Source organism: Agelaius tricolor, unplaced genomic scaffold (assembly GCF_023055355.1).
Source record: "Agelaius tricolor isolate 1412-34295 unplaced genomic scaffold, bAgeTri1.0.p SCAF_30, whole genome shotgun sequence".
In the NCBI taxonomy this organism is placed as follows: domain Eukaryota; kingdom Metazoa; phylum Chordata; class Aves; order Passeriformes; family Icteridae; genus Agelaius; species Agelaius tricolor.
The window spans coordinates 5,031,355-5,051,242 of NW_027269290.1; the positions used below are offsets into that span (position 1 = coordinate 5,031,355).

General features: G+C 52.3%; 1 protein-coding gene across 17 annotated transcripts in view; it reads right to left on the reverse strand.

The window, feature by feature from the left end:
* NFASC (neurofascin) overlaps positions 1 to 17,546 on the reverse strand; it is an 84,567-nt gene extending 67,021 nt beyond the window's left edge. For 2 of the 17 annotated variants that reach the window (XM_071450485.1, XM_071450484.1), the window contains exon 1: positions 17,365 to 17,546. The gene's annotated coding sequence lies outside the window, so the exon portion shown is untranslated. Of the gene's footprint in view, positions 1 to 16,771; positions 16,794 to 16,912; positions 17,106 to 17,364 lie in introns of those variants that run through there. The other 15 variants (XM_071450483.1, XM_071450481.1, XM_071450477.1 and 12 more) reach the window with 12 other exon arrangements.
* Positions 17,547 to 19,888: the final 2,342 nt, after the last annotated feature.

Here is a 19,888-nt window from a genome sequence, read left to right on the forward strand (position 1 = left end):
GAGAAAACCAGGTGAGTTTTCCCAGAATCGGCTGCTGAGACTTTAGGGATTTTAAGATAAATAACGACAGCTTATTATTATAAACAACCTGCAGGTGTTGTTTTCCTACTCTCTGTTTTCCTGTTTTTCTCAAAGATTGTTTATAAGAAAGATGCTTTGTTAATTAGCCAGTCAGGTGAAATGTATTAATTAATTGAGCAATCGGGTCTATCTGCACGGGAATAAAGTATAAAAAATGGGGAATCTGAAGAAAAGTTATGTTATGCTGTCCAAACCATCCTGCTGGTGAGTCTGTGTCATTTCTTACTCAATAGGGACAAGATCCCATCCAATCTCCCAGGATTTTCCACCCAGACACCTTTTACCCCTCCAGTAACAAATACAGATCCCAAAAAACAACAAAAAGCTCTAAATCCATTTCAAACACGGATATTTTAGGGGAGGGAAGCAGAGAGGGTTAAAAAGGGTCCAAATAGGAAGAGTTTGGGGCTGAAAAGTGAGGAATTTCTTGTTTTCCTTGGATTTGGGGGTGCGGAATAGCTGAGAGGGAAGGAGGAAGTTCCTGGCACAGATTCCTGGGGGATATTTGTAAATATGGGAATATAAAAGGGTTGAGCCCAAGCTCTGATGGGAAATCACGGAATCCTGGAATGGTTGGGGTTGGGAAGGGAATTTAAACCTCATCCCAAGCACAGGAGCACCTTCCCCTATCCCAGACTGCTCCAACCTGGCACTGGGCACTTCCAGGAATCCAAGGGCAGCTTCTCCCTACAGATCCCTCTAGGCCCCACTGCAAAAATCCAGGAATATCACGAGGAAACAAAATTTCAGGCAATTCCTGAGCTGTGAAAGCAGCGCAGAATCTCTGGCCTGAACCCTTGGGCAGAATCCTGCGGGAATGCACTGGCTGGATGGTCCAGGACAATCCGCAGGGTCGCACGGAGCAGCGCTGGCCAGGAGCAGGGAAAGCCACACAGGGAATTCATCCTCTAGAAAATGCCAGGCTCCTCCAGGCTCCTCCAGGCTCCTCCAGGGCGCCTTTGTCCGGAGCAGATGTGGGCAGAGGGAACAATCCCTGGGAACAATCCACGGGAACAATTCCTGCGCGTGTAGGTGGCTCCTGGAGAACACAGCCCCGCATTGTCCCGGCTGCTCCCGCCGGGAACGGGGAATTCTCCTGTCACAGAGAGGCTGGAGCTGCCACAGGGAATCAGGGACATTCCGAGCTGGGGGTGCTGGAGTCAGGGGGAGCAGCAGGAGAGAAGCTTTTCCCGAAAATCAGCGTTTTTTCCAGTTTTTTTCTGGCATAGAAAGGATCTGACAGCAGCCCAAAAAGCAGGAAAAATCCATCAGGCTCGTCTCTACATCCCAAAGGGAGGCACGGAGAGGGGAAGGGGTGGTTGGGGTTGGTCCCTCACCAGCAGGACAGGCTGAGCCCTGCTCTGCTCCTCAGAATTCTGTGGAATTCTCTCTTTTCCCCCTGCAGAATCTGAAATAACAACCCATGGGAACAGCTCCTCTTCCTGCAGAAATTCCCGGGAGATCCCACTCCAGCACCAGCCAGGACACGGATCCCCCTGCAGGGGATCTTCCCCAAAGTCATCTCGTTGTCAGAATTCCCAAAATCCCTAAAAACAGCAGCACCTGGAACATGCCCTGGTCCCCTGGGATCCACTGGGTGCACAAACCACTCTGAGGATGGGCTGGATTTCATTTATTCCCATTTCTTAAAATTAGATTTTTTTGGGATAACAATGTGAAAAAATCCCTTCCCTACACCCCTGCTCCTGGAAAACCAGCTCCAGAGCAGGAAATAGGAAGCAAAGGGAATCTGGGCTTGGAATTCAACAAAATTAAACAGTGAGGGATTTGATTTAATCAGCTCGTTAGGACCAGCAGGATGCTCCCAGCAGCAGTTGGATTTTCATCCCAGTTTATCCCGATTTATGGCTGCAGGAGGAACAGTAAAACTTTGGGAATTGCTGTTCCCAGGGAACATTCCGGCAGCTCCGTTTATTGCTTCATTAAAGCTGATGGAGGAGCAGGGAGCAGCTTTGCCACTGGCAGAAAATCCCCTTGGGTTGGTGTCGTGGTTTTAAAAAAAAAAAAAATAAAATCCCGTTCTTTTACCTTTAAACAACTCATCTTTAAAACAGCACCCCATGAGTCAACAGAACCCATAAACAAGCAGTAAAAAAGCTGGGGGGCACTGGGGCTGGTCCAGCACCATTTTTCCAGGAATCCCAACAGAAAATCCCAAAGAATCTGTGGGGTGGTGACTCAGGGACACTCCGGTCCCCTTGTCCTGTTCCCAATGGAGCAGCAAATCCCGTACCAGTAAATCCCATCCCAATAAATCCCACCCCAGCAAATCCCACCCCAGCCCCCCCGGCAACTCAGGACAGGTGGCGGTGACGCGGTGCCATTGTCACCTCCTTTCCAGGGCCATCCATCCCACGCTGCTCCCAGAGAACCCATGGAGCTGGTGGCACGAGGGGACACGGGCCATGCCTGTCCCCAGGCCACCCCTCGCTGGTGGCATCTGGCCCTGGGATCAGCCAAGGGTTAATCAGGTGGGAAAACAGCCCTGGGATGGAGCCGGAGCCTCTGGAAAAGCTTCCCAGCTCCCACCTCCGCTCCTGCTGCCGGATTCTGCACCCGGGCTTGGAGCAGCCTGAGCCTCTCCAGGGATGGAAATGTTTGGGGTTTTTGAGGTCCCGAGGAGTCCCTTCCCACTCGGGATGTTCCATGGTTTTGTGAATAAAATGATGGATGCAACACTCAGAGAGAGGAAAACTCCGCGTTTTTCCAATCGCACGGAGCTGGGAGAGGGTTTGGCTGGGATTCCCTTCCCTGCTGGACACAACCCACAGCTCCTCCGTGCCAGGGACGCCTGTTCCCATGGGAAAATCCACCCGGGGAAGTTGGGACACTTGGAATTCCTCTCCTGTGTGAGAGGAACCCTCGGACACAGGAACAGCAGATCTTGATCCCATCCTGGGATCCCAGACCTGGCTCTCCCATCTGCCAAGGGCATCAGGCACGGCCGATCCCAGTGGGAAATGAACGATCCCAGTGGGAACTGAGTGATCCCAGTGGGAACTGAGCGATCCCAGTGGGAACTGAGCGATCCCAGTGGGAACTGAGCGATCCCAGTGGGAAACCAATGATCCCAGGGGGAACTGAGCGATCCCAGTGGGAACTGAGCGATCCCAGTGGGAACTGAGCGATCCCAGTGGGAGCTGAGCGATCCCAGTGGGAGCTGAGTGATCCCAGTCGGAACTGATTTATCCCAGTGGGAACTGATTTATCCCAGCAGGAACCAACTGATCCCAACGGGAACCGACTGATCCCAGTGGGATTCCCAGTGGGAACTGACTGATCCCAGTGGGATTCCCAGTGGGAATTGACTGATCCCAGTGGGAACTGAGTGACCCCAGTAGGAACCAACTGATCCCAGCGGGAACTGACCTGGCCTCAGAAACTTCCATAAAGTTCATTCCCAAAAAACCCACCTGGTGACCCCAAGTTGATGCTCCAGGTGTGTCCCACCATTCTTGGCAGGTTTTGGTGATCCCATTCCCACTTCTTTTCCCAGGAATTGTGACAGCCCTCCGGGACACTTTCCACGGGAATGCGATGAAATTTCGAATTTATTCATTTCCCGAGGAGGGCAACACCCTTCCCTACTATTTCCCACCATTCCCTGCTTTTTCTCACTATTCCCTGCTTTTTTCTCACCGTTCCCTGGCATTTCTCACAACTTTTCCCGTGGCTCTCCATGGATTTGTCACCCTTTGTCACTCAATCATCAAATCCCGGTGTCACCACCTCTCCATCTGCCGCCGGAGCTGCCTCCGGAATGGGAATAAATTAATTGGGAGAAGCTTTTGGCTCTGGGATAATGAAGTTGGCACAAACCCAGCTCAGGAGGGAGCCCAGGGATGCCGTGGTTAAGGATTCCATAAAAATAAAAGGGATTTTGGGGAATTAAAAAGGCCAGGTTGGAATTTAGGGTTTCCTTGGAAAACGTCAAAGGATGGATTGAGCCAGGGATTAATGAAGTGAGGATTTTTTTATCTGCCAAAACTTTCCAAAATCCAAAATGCAAAAGGTGGAATCTGTGTCCTGCAAATCCTTGGGAACACAAATCTCCTCTTGCTGACACCACTGGAAGCGGGAGGGAAAATCCGCAGGAAAATCGCGGAGTTTAAAGTCAAGGGAAAAAACAAAGGAAAGGGAAATTTCAATATTTAACTCCTCCCACCTCATCTCCGATCCACCAAAGTTTCCTGCTGGGAATATTCAATGGGAAAAGCGTGAAAATCCATTAAAACCCCGGAGCTGAGTGAAACAAAGAGCAGGGATTGGGACTGAGGGTCGGATCAGCAAATTCCTTGAATCCTGCACGTCGGAATTGGAGCTGGAATCCAACTTTGGTAAAACACTGAGAAGGTTTTCCATGAAAAATTCAGGAGATGAGGAAGGATCCCACCTCTGGCACAGCTCAGGCACAGGATCTGGGCATGACCTGTCCCAAAAACACCATTCCAAGTTTTTCCCTGCCTTTCCCAGGATAATATGGGAATGTGGAGCGTGTCCCACCTTAGCTGAGGTGATGAAAATTGGGAATCTCCCTCACAATGGCTTTGAGAAGGATTTCTCTCCCTTTTTCCAAGCTCAGTTTGGAACGAGTGCTCAGAGCATGGAAAAACCAGAATTTCCGTACGGGAGGGATGAATCCGAAAAAATCCAGGCACAAAACCCCTTTAGGATCTTAGGGAATCCCACAAAAAGCTTGGAGCGGGATGACCCGGAGCATCTCTGCAGGATGCCAGGCCCCTTTTTGGGATTTCCCCATTTTCCCAACCCTTTTCCTGCCGCTCTCCTGCATCCCTCAGGATTGCATCCCTCACTGGTGGCCATGGCAACGCCAATCCATGCGGGACTGGGGAGGAATGTGGAAAATTATTCATGAGGAATGAGGGAGAGCTCGGAGCAGACCCTCTGGAAGCTGGTGGGAAAAGGCTCGGCGTTCCCATCGGGAAAACGCTCCTGATTTATTATTAAATAGGGAAAAAATTCCTTTTTGTTGTTATTGTTGAGCTTAATTAGGAGGAAAATCTTCCTCGGTGATCCCAGCCCTGCTCCCAGCCCTTTTCCTGCTCCTCTGGTTTTCCAGAGCCTCTGGGCTCAGAGCACCTGAGCAGGAGGGGAGTTTGGGAAAGCAGAGCAGGCAAAGCCCGGCTTCAAGCAGTCCTGGAATTGTCCCATTCCCAGCTGCCGATTCCCTGCTCCTGAGGGAATTCTGCTCCCATCAGCTCCTGCTCCGAATTCCTGGAGGCTGTGGGGATTCCCAAACCTCCTGCCTGTGCTTCCCACTGCTCCATCCCTTCCCTTGGAGGGGTGCCTTGGCTACTCTGGAATTTACCCCCATCCCAAAAATCCCAATTCCCTCTGAATTCCTGGAGCTTGCGGGGAGCTCCAAACCTTCTCCCGTGTGTTTCCCACTGCTCCGGAATGTCCCCATCCCACAGCAAGGCAGATCCCACAATATCCAAGGATTTGATTTATTCCTCATCCTCCTAGGGCAGGGAGTCACCTCCCTTTCCCTCTCCCATGTCCAGCACAGTTTTCCCTCTCTTTATCCCAAAAAATGTCTCAAATCCAAGGATTTACAGGAAATTTCTGCCGTCTCCTCACACATTATTCCAAGGGCAGGGAGTCACCTCCCTTTCCCTCTCCCATGTCCGACACAGTTTTCCCTCCCCAGAGCTCAGGTTGAGATTTTCCCTCTCTTTATCCCCCTCAAAAAATGTCTCAAATCCAAGGATTTACAGGAAATCTCCACCTCATCAGAGGTTATTCCAAGGATGGGGAGCCACTTCCCTTTCCCTCTCCCACATCAGGCACAGTTCTCCCCTCCAAAGTTCAGGTCAAGGTTTTCCCTATCTTTATCCCAAAAAATGTCTCAAATCCAAGGATTTACAGGAAATCTCCACCTTGTCACGGGTTATTCCCAGGGCAGGGAGGTACCTCCCTTTCCCTCTCCCACCTTTTCCCCCTCCAAAGCTCGGGTTGAGCTTCTCCCTCTCTCTATCCCAAGCTCAAAGATTTTCCACATCCCAAGAAGGACACCCTGAGCTCCCTACATCCCAAAAAAATCCCCATTTCCCCCTAAGATTTTCCACATCCTCAGAAAGACGCCCTGAGCTCCCAAAATCCCAAAAAATCTCTGTTTCCCCCTAAGATTTTCCACATCCTCAGAAAGATGCCCTGAGCTCCCAAAATCCCCAAAAAATCCCTATTTCCCTCTAAGATTTTCCACATCCCAAGGAGGACACCCTGAACTCCCCACATCCCAAAAAACCCCCATCTCCTCCTAAAATTTCCCACATCCTGAGGACTCCCTGAGCCCCCCCCCTCACACCCCAAAAAAATCCCCCCTTTTCCCTCTCCCTGTCCTCCCCTGGCTTATCCCAGCCCCTCCATCCCGGAGAAGCGCCGAGGCTCCACGGCCCTGATCCGTAATTCCGACTCTTCCCTTCTTTCCCTGCCTTTTTCCCTCGGGAACAATGGGGCACAGGACACTGCCCACTCTGTGCCCTCCCCGTGCCCGAGTGCCAGCCTGGGCCTGTCCCCGCGTCCCCAGCGGGTGACACGTTCCCAGAGCGTTTTGTTCCCAGATGCAGCTTCCTTTTGTTCCCGACCCTGCGGAAAAGCAGAGCAGAGACGTCCCCACCACTGAGAATTCCCCAGCCAGGAGTTTCTGACACTCCCACCGATATTCCGGCCTGGAATTGTTGGGGTTTTGCCTCTGCAATGGAGCGCAGTGAGGAAATTCCAGAGGAATTGGGGAGTGGATCACGGGGATCCGCATTTCCCAACCTCCCGCACCCTCATCGTTCATCCTGGGATTTTCCAGCTGGGAAAGAGCCAGCCCCAGCCAGGAAAGAGAGGGAATTTTTTAAAAAATGAATTTTTAAAATAAAATTAAAAATCCAGACGAGGCCTGGCTGCATATCCTGGGCTCCAGCAGAAATTCGGGAATAGATGGGGGAAGGAGGAAGCGGGGAGAGGAATCCTTGTTGGGATAATTGCCTGGGATTTCCCTGGAGGGTGGTGCAGGAACTTCGGGAGAGACTTCCCAGAGGATAAAAGCGGGAATTTCCCAACGGAGGGCAGCGGGAGATTAGGACTAATCAGGCGGGCCCAGCAGCGATAAACCTGCCTTAAAAACAAAGCTCCGCTTTGTAGCTTTAAATGAGGATTCGCCCGATCCCATCCACGGCTTCATTAGCATCTCATTAATATGCAATTCCCATTTTCCTGATTAAACGGCTGGGAGTAGGGAAGGCAGGGAGGAGGAGGTGTCCCGGTGCCGGCTCTGAGCTCTGGGGACACCTTTTGGGGCAGGAATTCCCATTTTCCTGCTTCCCAAGGTGCTCTCCAAGGATTCACCTTTTCCCGGTCCGGGTGAATCCAAACCCTGATATTTGGGAGTGAAGACAGCAACATTCCCAGTTTTCCAGCCCCCCCATTCCCAGTGTGGAATGAGCATCATGCCAAGGGGAATGTTCTTATCTCCACCACCGAAATTCCCTCTTTTGGGTGATTCTGAGAACTTGGAGCTCCCAGGAGCCGCTCCCAAGGTTTTGGTGCTTCCCTGAAGCCCATCCCAGCTCCCTCCATCTCCAGGACCCCCCAAATCCTCCCTCCCCCACCACAAGCCCCCTTCAGTTCCACTTTGAGCCTCATTAAACCCTCGGGAGCCTCCGGAATAATTCCAGCCTGGCTGATCCTGGATTTTCTGTGATTGGGTGGTGCCCACCGGGCACTGCAGGGAGATTTCCAACGGCTGGAAAATCGGAATGGGGCCAGGAGGGAGAAGGATGGGACAGCAAGAGGAGCAAAACTCAGGATCTGAAACCATCAAACCCCATCCCTGCTGATGGATTTGTTCCTTCTCCCGGTTTTCCCTGGATTTGCTGGAATTAAAAACCGCTCCAGCCTCTTGGAGAGGGAACATGAAAGAGAGACAAGATCTGAGCGGGGCTGAGAGGGTTTTAATTTCATTCCCTAAAGCAGCTCCTGGGATGTTCTGTTGGGATATCAAAGGAAAAATTGAATGTTGGAGAGGATCTGCTCCTGCCCTGGGCATTCTGGCCATTCCGTGGTTTCTGAGGGAGATGAGGAGGAGGAGGAGGAGGGAACCACAGCATTCCCAAGGCTGCCCATGGTGGCACTTCCCAGACCCACCCAGGTCACTCTGCCCAGTGCTGGACTGGTCCTCCGCAAGGATTTTGGGATTTCCCAGTGCCCAGAGCAAGGAAATTCCATCTGGAGAAGCCTCAGCTTCCTGATTTCCCGGGTTTGGAGCTGGGTCTGTGGGGCTGGAGCTCTGGTGGCCCTGGGACATCTCCTGGTGGTGTCCCCAGGATCTTTCCTGGGGAGCAGAGATGTCCCCGGGAATTTCCCCTGACCCTGGAGAATTGGGAGGAATTCTCCTGGAATTCCTCAGGAATTCCTCCTGATCCTGGAGGGCGGAGATGTCCCCAGGATTACCCCTGATTCTGGAGACATCCCTGGGACCTTCCCCAACTCTGGGGAGTGGAAATGTCCCCAGAAATTTCTCCTGACCCTGGAGATGTCCCAGAAATTTCTCATGGGGGGAATAAAGGGAAGAACAAGGAGGAATAAAAGGGAAGAACTAAAGGGGATAAAGGGAGAAATTTTCCTGATGATCACTCGAAGCTGAATCGTAAAAACCCTCCAGAAATCCCAATTAACACTTCAGGAATCCCAATTATCACTTTCAGTGCACCTTGAACTTCCCGCTCCTCTTCCTCCAGCATTCCCAGTTATTCTCACATTACTATTTCATCTTTCCCTGCTTAAAACCTCATCCTACCCCCTCCCCTGGCTCACAGGGGAACCCTTTGGGTCTTTTCCCCCCCAAAAAAGCCCCTGCAATGAGGTTTTAGGATGAGATTCCAAGGATGTGGTTGGAAGAGCTGGATGGATCCCACACCCTGGATCAGAGGGCTCAGCTCCATCCCAGGGCACCATTCCCGCTCTTCCCTCTCCTCCACCAGAGCACTGGGCTAAAATTATCCCTGAGCAGCTCAAATCCCAAATCCCGGGGGGTTTTCATGGCCTCTGGAGCCCGATCCCAAGGACAGCTCCGGCTGTGGCACAGATTGGGAGCAGAAATAGCAGGAGGGTGGCACGGAGCGCTCCGAGGTGGCACAATTTGGGATTGGCACATCCCAAACTGGCACATCCCAAACTGGCACATCCACCTGCACCTGGGGGATCTCCTGGGAACGGCCCCTCTAAAGCCTCTCCCAGCTCAGGCTGGTGGGAATAAGATCCTAAAATTCCCAAAGAGCCTCCCTTAGTGTGAAAGGGATCCCAAAGCTTCCCAAACCCCCTCCATGGCTTTTCCTGGCTCAGGTTTAGTGGAAAAAGGATCCCAAAATCTCCCAAACCCCTTCCATGGATTGTCCTGGCTCAGATTTTGTGGAAAAGGGATCCCAAAATCTCCCTAATCCCCTCCACATCCTCTCCTTGCTCAGGCTTACAGGGAAGGGGATCCCAAAATCTCCCAAAGCCCCTCCTTTAGTGAAAGGGGGATCCCAAAATCTCCCAAAGCCCCTCCTCAGCCTTTCCCAGCTCAGGTTTCCAGGGAAAAGGATCCCAAAGCCTCCCCAAACCCCACACTGCCCATCCCATTCTGGACATAATTGAGCCATCTGTCCTCCCACATCCCAGCAGCTGTTTGGGATCAATCCCAGCCATTCCCACCCCCTTTTCGCCGGACAATAGGGCAGGAACTGCTTTTCCCTTGGGAAAAAGGGTTTTGTTTGGCTTCCTGGAGGGGTTTCATCCCCAGATACTCCTGGATATCCCTGTTTTTCACCTTACTGTGGTTTGGAAGAGGAATTCTGAGGACTATTCACAGATAGGAATTCCCAAGGAGTGTCCATTCCCAAATCCAAGATTTGGGTGAAAATCCTGCCAGGAACACTTAGAAAACCCCAAATTTCCCCCCAGCTCAGCTGTGTCAGTCCCAGGAATCGTTCCCAACCCCAGGCCTGTCCAAAAAGGCTGGAAAAGGGAGACAAAAGAAGCCAGAATTCCTGGAATCAAACATCGGGGAGCAGCCTGCTGTCCTGGGCTGGGGCCAGCTCAGCCTCGCAGCTGTCACCGGGGCCAGCGCCATTCAGACGAGGTCAACCAAAAATCCCCAGGCTGGTCCCAGCTGCTGGGATGGGCAGGAATAAAATCCCTGGGGAGCGCTGGCAGCTGGATCCCGGAGCTGTCAGCAGGAAATGGCAGCCTGGGATGTGCAAAATCAGGATTTGAAGGACACTCGGGAAAAATCCTCTGCCCTCTAAAATGTGCAGTTCTGGTGTCGGATGTAAAAAAAAAAAAAAAAAAAAGTGGATGAATTCGGCCAAATTCCGGCTTTTCTGGGAATTAAGGGGGTTTGGACAGGAGGTTTGGGGTTGAGGTATTTTCTGTTAGAATTGAAATTTTCCAGATGCAGGGGGAGAAGGAAATGGGATGATGATCCATTTGTTGAGAGGATTTGAGGTGGAATCGTGGAATGTTTGGGTTGGGAGGGAGATTAAGGTCCCCCAGTGCCACCACAGGGACACCTTCCACGATCCCAGGTGGCTCCAGCCTGGCCTAGGACACTTCCAGGGATGGGCCACCCATGGATTCTCTGGGAATTCCATCCCAGGGCCTCCTCACCCCAGAGGGAAGAATTCTTCCCCATATCCCACCCAATTTTCCCCTTTTTCAACCTGAACCCATCCCCTTGTCTTGTCATCCCAGTTCCTGCTGCAGATTCCCTTTTCCTTCCTTGTAACTCCCTCAGATCCCGAGGTTTCACACAAATCAAATCCTGAGGTTTCCACACAAATCAAATTCTGATATCTCCACTTCCAGGGATGGGGCAGCCATGGATTCTCTGGGAATTCCATCCCAGGGCCTCCCCACTGTCACAGGGAAAAATTCCTTCCCAATATCCCACCCAAATCTCCCTGAACCCATCCCCTCGTCCCACCACCCCAATTCCTGCTGTGGATTCCCTTTTCCTTCCTTGTAACCCCTTCATTTCCACACCAATCAAATCCTGAGGTTTCCACACAAATGAAACTCTGAGGTTTCCACACAAATTAAATCCCGGGTTTCCACACAAATTAAATCCTGGGTCTCCACACAAATTAAATGCTGACGTTTCCACACCAATCAAATCCCGAGGTTTCCACACAAATCAAATCCTGAGGTCTCCACACAAACCAAATCCTGAAATCCCCACACAAATCAAATCCCGAGGTCTCCACACGAGTCAAATCCCAATATCCCCACACAAACCAAATCCCAGTTCCCCACACAAGATTCCCTTCTCCGGGCTGACCATCCCCATCGCCCTCAGGCCGTCGGAAGTGCCACCAGAGGAGCTCCCGGGGTGTCCTGGCACGTGCGGGTGGCACAAAGCCCCGTCCTGTCCCTCCCCTGCTCCCGCTCCCAGCTGGGATTGCCTCAGCCCCATCCCAAAGGAGACCCCAACAAGAGGAGCCTTTGTGGCCGGGTCTGCTGGGAGTGTCAAAGCCAGATTTCAGGAATGTGACACCACCGAAGTGACAGCAGGGACGGGAGCTTCTCCTGAATCCTGCACTCCATCTGCCCCGGCTGGAACCACAGAGGGGCCTTTATCCCACATGGAGCAGCCCCGGCCCCACAAATGGGGCTGTGTCTGCAAATCCAGAGTGGGCTGGTGGTGTCACCATTCTGGATAGCTGAGAAGGCTGCGGGAAGAGGCGGGGAAATGGAAAAGATGGAGCAGAACTCATGCTAAAATGAGGTTGGAAAGGAATTCCCTCTGGGGCAGGACGGAATCCAGACCTCCCTGACAAGATTTGAGGAAGATTGTAAAGGAATCCAAGCCCGGGATGGATCCTGGCATCCAGGGAATAAAATCCCGGGGAATACTTTGGGAAAGGCGAACAAAACCCAGGGGAAGAGCCTGAGGGGTTGGGAAGAGCCTGAGGGGTTGGGAAGGGCCTGAGGGGCTGGGAAGGGCCTGAGGGGCTGGGAAGGGCCTGAGGCGTTGGCTGATCTTCACCTCAGGAAAAGGGGAAGGATAGAATTCTTTCCCTGCCCACAGGTTGGGGGAATATCCTATAAAAACTTCAGGGAATATCAAATAAAACCTGTGAGTAATACAAAAAAAAAAAAAAAAGCTGCTGGGAATATCCAAAAAAACTCTGAATATCTAACAAAGCCTGCTCTAAATTTCCACCAAAAGCTGTTGGGAATATCCAATAAAAGCGCTGTGAATATCCAACAAAACTTGCTCTGAATATTCAGCAAAAACTGCAGGGAATCTCCAATAAAAACTTCCGAGAATATCCAAAAACTGCTCTGAATATCCACCAAAACCTGCTCTGGATATCCACCAAAACCTGCTCTGGATATCCAATGAAAACTCCTGGGAAAATCCAATGAAAGCTGCTGGGAATGTCCAGTAAAAAGGAATATCCAATAAATCTGCTCCTACAAGGATGGCAACCGAGCTTTGTCCAGGAGAACAAAAATCCCCAAGGCCGCACAAAGAGGGGGAGGACCTTGTTCCCTGCTCCCCAAAATCCCGGAGACGGCCAGATCCCCAAACAATTCCAGCTGGAATTACCTCAGGTCACCACCATCAGGAGCGGGATCAGCCCTGAGCTCAGCCCAGCCGAGCCAGGCTTTACCCAGGTGGGGTTTAAAACTCATCCTAAATTGTGGAGACCACCCAGCATCCAAACTCCAGCTTAAAAACCACGCTGGGGGTGGAAAAGGGGGCATTCCCACATTCCCTGCATTCTGCTGTTCCAATGTATCCCAGTTTTCCCTTTCCATCCAGTGGGACTCCAGTGGGAGCAGGCAGATGGGAACTCAGGGAATAACGTTCCCAAATCCTAAGGAGGGGCTTCAGCACCCTGGAGAGCGGCCGGATCCTGGAGGATTTTCCTACCCACGGACATTCCCGGCCTCGGCATTCCCAGGTTTTCCGGAGGATTTGTGGCTGCCCCATCCCTGGAATTGTCCAAGGCCAGCTTGGAACAACCTGGGATAGGGAAAGTTGTCCCTGCTCGTGGAATGGGATGAGCTTTAATTTTCCGACCCAAATTATTCCGTGATTCTGCAGCTCTTTGAACTCGGGATAAGCAGGAAAAGGGAACAATCCAGAGGGAAAAAAGGGAATTTTTGGTGCATTTTCCACAAATCCAAACAGAACCTTCCCGCCCTCCCAGCTCCCACTGGAGCTGCCAGCCCGGCCTATCCGTGCCAGGAAATTTCAGGAGGAACTTGGGATTCAGGCTGACAGAGCTGCGGGATCAGATTCCGACTGTCCCTGGGAAAAGGAGCAAAATTCCGCTGCCAAGGAGGCGGAAAGCGACGGAGAAGCTGCCAGGAATTGCGATGGACCCCCGGCTTCACCTTGCACCAGCCCCGGGGGCTGCGCTCCTGCTTCCCCACTCCCTGTGAGGCTCCCAGAGGTGGGAAAGGAGCATCCCAGAAAATCCAGGACAGGGATTCATCAGCTCTTCCCGAGCCTGGATTGCTCAAAGCTCCCCCTTCCCTTTGGATGCTCCTCCAGCAAACCGGGAACGCGCCAACCTCTGGCTTAAGGCTCGCAAGGGGGAAAAAAACCCCAAATTCTCCTTTTACAGGAAAATCTCCACAATTCCCTCTCTCCTCTGCCCTTTGGATGCTCCCTCCCAGTTGCATCCCTGAGGAAAACAGAGCTGGGTTTCAGAATTCCAGGATGAGATCCAAAGGAACATAAGGAGGCGTTGTCGGGAATTTCTGTCCACCCCAACTCATCCCTGTTTTTTTTTTCCCGTGGATAATCCTCGTCCTCCGATCTCATTAAGTGGGAATGGTGATCCCGATAAGCCGAGGGATAAATCCTCCTCTTTTTTAATCTGTAATAACCCAGCCCTGTTTCTTTCAGCTCAGGATTAAAGGAAAAATAAAAGGGAAAGGGAGGGGGGGGGGACGGGGATTACGGAACATTTAAACTCCCAGCAAGTTCATTCCGAGCCGGAATCCCTGGAATTACGCAATAATTATCCTGGACAGCCTGGAAAGGAACGAAGGGGCTTCGGGAAGAGGGGGGAAAATGGGAAAGATGGAGCAGAAGTCATCCAACAACACGGGAAATGAGGAAAATGAGGTTGGAAAGGAATTCCCTCCGGGGCAGGAAGGAATCCAGACCTCCCTGACAAGATCTGACAAAAGTGTAAGGGAATCCAAGCCCTGGATGGATCCTGGCAGGGTTTAGGAATATTTTGGGAAGGGCAAACAAAACCTGAGGAATAAAGGGAAGTGCCAGAGGTTTTTTCCCTTTTTTTTTTTTTTTTTTTTTTTTTTTTAGGAGCCTCCTCATAGGTTTTACTGTTTAAATTAAAATAAAATCTGACATTTTTTATCTGAAAATCTGATTTTCTAACTGGGCTTGAATCCTCCCAATTCAGCTGCACCTAAAAAGTGTGGAAAACAGCGAATTCCACAGCTCCCAGAAAGCAAAGAAATGAAGGAATTCTGCCTGAACTTCCAGGTTTTTCTCCCTGGGAATGAAGTTCTGCTGGGATTTGGAAGGCTGGTGCTTCCCCGCATGGGTAAATTACAACCTCGCAGAAAATCCACCCCCACGCGGAAAACAAATCCAGAAATTCCTGCCCAGATAAAATCAGAGCCCCAGGAATGTCCTGGGGATGGGGCTGCTCCATTTTCCCAGATTCTTCAAACAAATCCCAAACTTTTCCCTGGGAGACTCCTCCTCCCCTGAGCAAGGGCAGGATGGAGCTGAAAAGTTCCAAAGCTCCAGGTGGAGCCAACAAATCCCAAAGTTTCCAGTTCCAAGTTCCACCTGCCCAGGTGAGCTCCACTGATCTTTATCCAGGGAATATTTCCTTGGAGCACCCCAGAACTTCTCCATTCCTACTAATTTCTGAATTTCTGGATAAAACTCATTTTTATCCAGGGAATATTTCTTTGGAGAGCCCCAGAACTTCTCCATTCCTGCTAATTTCTGGATAAATCTCATTTTTTATCCAAGGAATATTTCCTTGGAGAGCCCCAGAACTTCTCCATTTTTTCTCAGCGGGGTGACAGGACCAGAGGGAGGATCCAATCCAGGACCATGATCCCTATGGATAATTCCTTTTCCCCAGGTCACCCCATCTGGGATGGAGCACTGGGATTAACAGTGGCTCCAATGAGAAGCCAAACTTCCTTAATTCCATTTATTCCCCCTTTTCCCAGCAAAGGAAACACCAAAAAAAAATCCCTTTTCCTGCTGCTCACGTCCATCCCTTTCCTTGCAATCTTGGGAATCTCCAAGAGTTTCCTGGGATGGGATTCCCAGATTCCCATTTCCAAATTCCCATTCCCCTTCTGCCCTAGACTCGCTTTGTGGTTCACACCTGATCCGAATCCCTTCCCTGCTCATCCCTGGGATTTGAGGGTACAACCCCTCTACACCCAGGAGTATCTCATGAGTATCCTACTCAGAGTATCCCAACCACCTGCCAAGAGCAAAAACATGGAAAAAAATCCTCATTTTTCCCCTTATTATTCACTATTTCCCCCCAATTTTTGGGACCCTTTGTGGTGGAGTTTTTCCAGTGGATTTTGGGGGATTTTATTCCCCCCAAAACACCCCGGAGAGAATGAGAGGAAAACAAATCCTGAATAATTAATCTGGAAAACTTGGGATATTCCCCATTCAATCATCAGCTGGGAGAAGGGATGATTGGATTGGGTTGGGTTTAAACCAAAATCCCTTGGGATGAGGACGAGGATGGAGCTTTGTTAAGCCCAGAATTAACACAAAACCAGGCCCAGGTCCCAACTCCTGTAAACAAAGTCACTTTTCCAACCAAACAACTCCTGCCTGCCAGCCGAGTACTTTTCCATGCATTATTTATGTTGGATTCACGTTACAACCGCACAAAAAAAAAATGGGAAAAGCAGCAAAGGCCCAGCCCTGAACTGGGAAACAGCAAAATTAAAAATAGAAATCGAGCAGAAAACGCCAAATTTGAGTTTTCTTTCAGGAGAGAAAGCAAAGTTTTCTTGGAACAAAGCAGCCCCTCGGTGTCTGCCAAAGAGGGGGAGGTTTTCCAGGAAAGAAAGGAGTCAGCATCCCTGGAAAAGTCACAGGATTCCTGCTTTTGTCCTCGGCAGCTGCCAGGAGCACCCCGGAAACACCACAGCGCCACAGGATCCATCTTAAAGCAGCCGGGCCTCTGCTGGGCATGTCAGAATTCCAGCTTTTCCCGCAATTCCCGCATCGCCCCGGCCCTTGGCACTGCCCCTCCGCCGGGACCCGGCTGGAGCAGCCCGCGGTGACTTTGGGGAGTGCTCCTGAGCCACCCCAAGGAGCTGACCTTGAAGAAGGAGCCCACAGGCAGCATTCCAAAGGGAAAAGCAGAACCCACCCGCGCCAGACGCGCCGGCCGTGCCCAGTTTTAGCAGGGACGGGATTTCTCTGGGCAAAACCTCCCTTTTCCCACCCAAAAAACGGTGGGCGCCGTTGCCGGAGGCCTCCTTCCCGGATGGAATGTGCGTTTTCCCTGCTCCCCGCTCCCCAAGGAGCACCTGAGGCCATGGAAAAGGGAGGACCCCTCTCCATCCCCGCTCCATCCCAACAATCCCTCTCCCCCAGGCCCCAGCGCTCCCACGGCCTCCTCGCCCTCCTCACCCCATTCCCGAGCTTCTGGCGGCCGGGGAGCGCCCGTGGGGCCGGGATCCCAATGATTCAGCACTTTCCCCGCTCTCCCCGATGGAGATCGATGCCCGGGAGCGGCTGCGGGAGGATGCGGATCCCGCACCCGCCACTCACCGCTCGCCGCCGGGGCCCGTCCCCAGCCAGGTGCGTTTTCCCGATGGATTTTTCCGGCCCGGGATGTTCTTCCGGAGGGAAGGCGACGGGCGAGGGGCGAGGCGCATCCCCCGCGGAGCAATCGCCGCCCCCCTCGCCGGCTCTCGGCGCCCCAAAGTTGCGCTGTCACCCCAAGGTCCCCACCCGGGCTGCGCTCCCCGTGCCCCCGCGCTGCCACCGCCGCGGTTTTGTCACACGCAGGGACACGGAGCCGTGACGCAAGAGCCAAAATCCCATCACATGCCCCAGCTCCCCCCTCCCGGGGTCCTGACAGCAAAAACCGGGAGATTCTGGGGCTCACCGAGCCGGTTTAGGACCCCAAATCCGCGCTGAGGATGCGCGGGCTTCCCCCCGTACGCATCCCCCGAGAGATTCCCGCATCCCGGCGCGTCCCCATCCCGCTTCGTCCTTACCCGGAGGAGCTGAGGTGGCCGCAGCCGGGGCTCGGTGCGGGCTCGGTGCGCCGCACTGCGCGCTCCCGGGCGCGGCCGCGCCGCACTGCGCGCTCCCGAGCGGGCGGAGAGCGAGCGCGGCCCGGCAGCGGCAGCGAGGAGGAGGAGGAGGAGGAGGCAGGGAAAGGAGGGAGGAAGGCACAGGCTGGAGAGGAGGGGGCAGAGCAGGGGGAGGAGCTCATTAGCGGCGCCCTTAATGAGCAGCCGCAGGCGCTCAGCGCGGGGCTGAGCCCTCCCGAGGCTGAAGGCGCAATCCGGGGACAGAAACGCGAATTTTGGGCGAGGAGAGGACGAGTTTGGGTCACCGTGGAGAGCCGACCCCTCCCAAAGCCCCGGGGACAGAAATGCGAATTTTGGGCGAGGAAAGGAGGAGTTTGGGTCACCCCGAAGAGCTGACCCCTCCCAAAGCCCCGCACGCAATCCGGGGACAGAAACGCGAATTTTGGGCGAGGAAAGGAGGAGTTTGGGTCACCCCGAGGGTGCGGAGGGTCCTCCCCAAGGGCGAGGAGCGTCCCCCGGTGCTGCTGGAGAGGAGCGCGGGTGGCACCGCTCGGCCGGGGGGCGACATCGGCTGCTGGCACCGGTGGCACTGGGGCACTGGTGGCACTGCTGGCATTTCTGGCACTGCTGGCACAGGTGGCACTGTCCCCTCGGGTGACCCCGCCGAGGTGACCGAGCCCGCACGTCCCCGCAGCCGCTCGGAGCTCTCGGTTTAATTAAAGCTCCCCCCGCCGCTCCCAGTGAGATTTGTGGCCTCTCCTTCCCGGGGTTTTTTATTAAATTCCCGATTTTCTGCTGAGGCGGCAGAGCTGGAATTGATGGAGGTGGATGTCTGGGAGAGGCAGAGGGAGACTGGGTTTCATCTCGCTGCTGAATTGAAAATAAAATGTGAAATATTTGATTTTGGAGATGGATTAATGTATGAATTAAATATATCGAATATGCCAGTGGAAATCATGGAATCGGGAATCAGGGAATAGGTTGGGTGGGAAGGGTCCTTAAATAGATCCAATTCCATGGAATTCCATTCCCTGATCCCAGGTTTTTCCAACCTGCCCTGGGACACTCACAGGGACAGAATTCTCTGGGAATTCCATCCCCACCCTCCCAGGGAAGGATTTATTCCCAATATCCAACTGAGCTTTCCCCTTGTTCGGTCTGAGCCCATTCCCCCTTTCCCTGCCACTCCATCCCTTGTCCAAAGTCCTTTTTCCATCTTTCCTGTCGTTCCCTCAGCTCCTGGAAGGCCACAGCTGGATCACCCCAAAGCTTCCCTTATCCAGACGGAACAATCCCAATTTCCCAGCCTGGAATTCCAGCTGGGAATTCCAGGGCTGGAGCAGCTCTGCAGGGGGGGGTCTCACCTGAGGGGGCAGAGGGGCTGAATCCCCCCCTTCTCCTGCTCCATTTTTATCCCAAAAATCCATTTCCAGGTCTCACCATCCCATGGAAATGAGGGAGGAATTCCCGTGGCAGAAATTCCATGGGGATCCCCGCAATTGCCGGATCACCAGAGGGGGAAAAAAACTTCCTGGGGGGATGTGGGGACACAGCTGGAAACGCCAGGTTTGGAAATCCCAATTTCCCTATGGAATAACAGATCCAGGGAGCAGCTGCTGGGAAAGGAGAGAGATAAATCAATCAGGAATATTCGGGGATGGAGCAGAATTCCAGACACCCGTCCCCAGCTGCTGGGAGGTGGGGAAAATGAGGAAAAAAAAACATGGGGAAAAACAGGGAAAAGCCACAGGGAAAACTGGGAAAAGCCATGGGGAAAACCAGGAAAAAAGCCATGAAGAAAACTGGGAGAAAACCATGGGGCAAATCGGGAAAAAACATGGGAGAAATCGGGAAAAAACATGGGAGAAATCAGGAAAAAACATGGGGGAAACCAGGGAAAAGCCATGGGGGAAATCTGGAAAAAACAACATGGGTAAAAACAGGGAAAAACCATCAGGGAAAATGGGGAAAAGCATGGGGAAAACCAGGGAAAAAGCCATGGGAGAAATCGGGAAAAAACATGGGGGAAACCAGGGAAAAGCCATGGGGGAAATCAGGAAAAAAAACCATGGGTAAAAACAGGGAAAAACCATCAGGGAAAATGGGGAAAAGCATGGGGAAAACCAAGAAAAAAGCCATGAAGAAAACTGGGAAAAAACCATGGGGAAAACTGGGAAAAGCCATGGGAGAAATCGGGAAAAACCATGGGGGAAACCAGGGAAAAGCCATGGGGGAAATCAGGAAAAAAACCATGGGTAAAAACAGGGAAAAGCCACGGGAAAACTGGGAAAAGCCATGGGGAAAACCAAGAAAAAAGCCATGAAGAAAACTGGGAAAAAGCCATGGGGAAAACTGGGAAAAGCCATGGGAAAAAATGGGGAAAAGCCATGGGGAAAACCAGGGAAAAACATGGGGAAAACCAGGAAAAAAACATGGGGAAAACCAGGAAAAAAACCATGGGAAAATCAGGGAAAACCTATGGAGA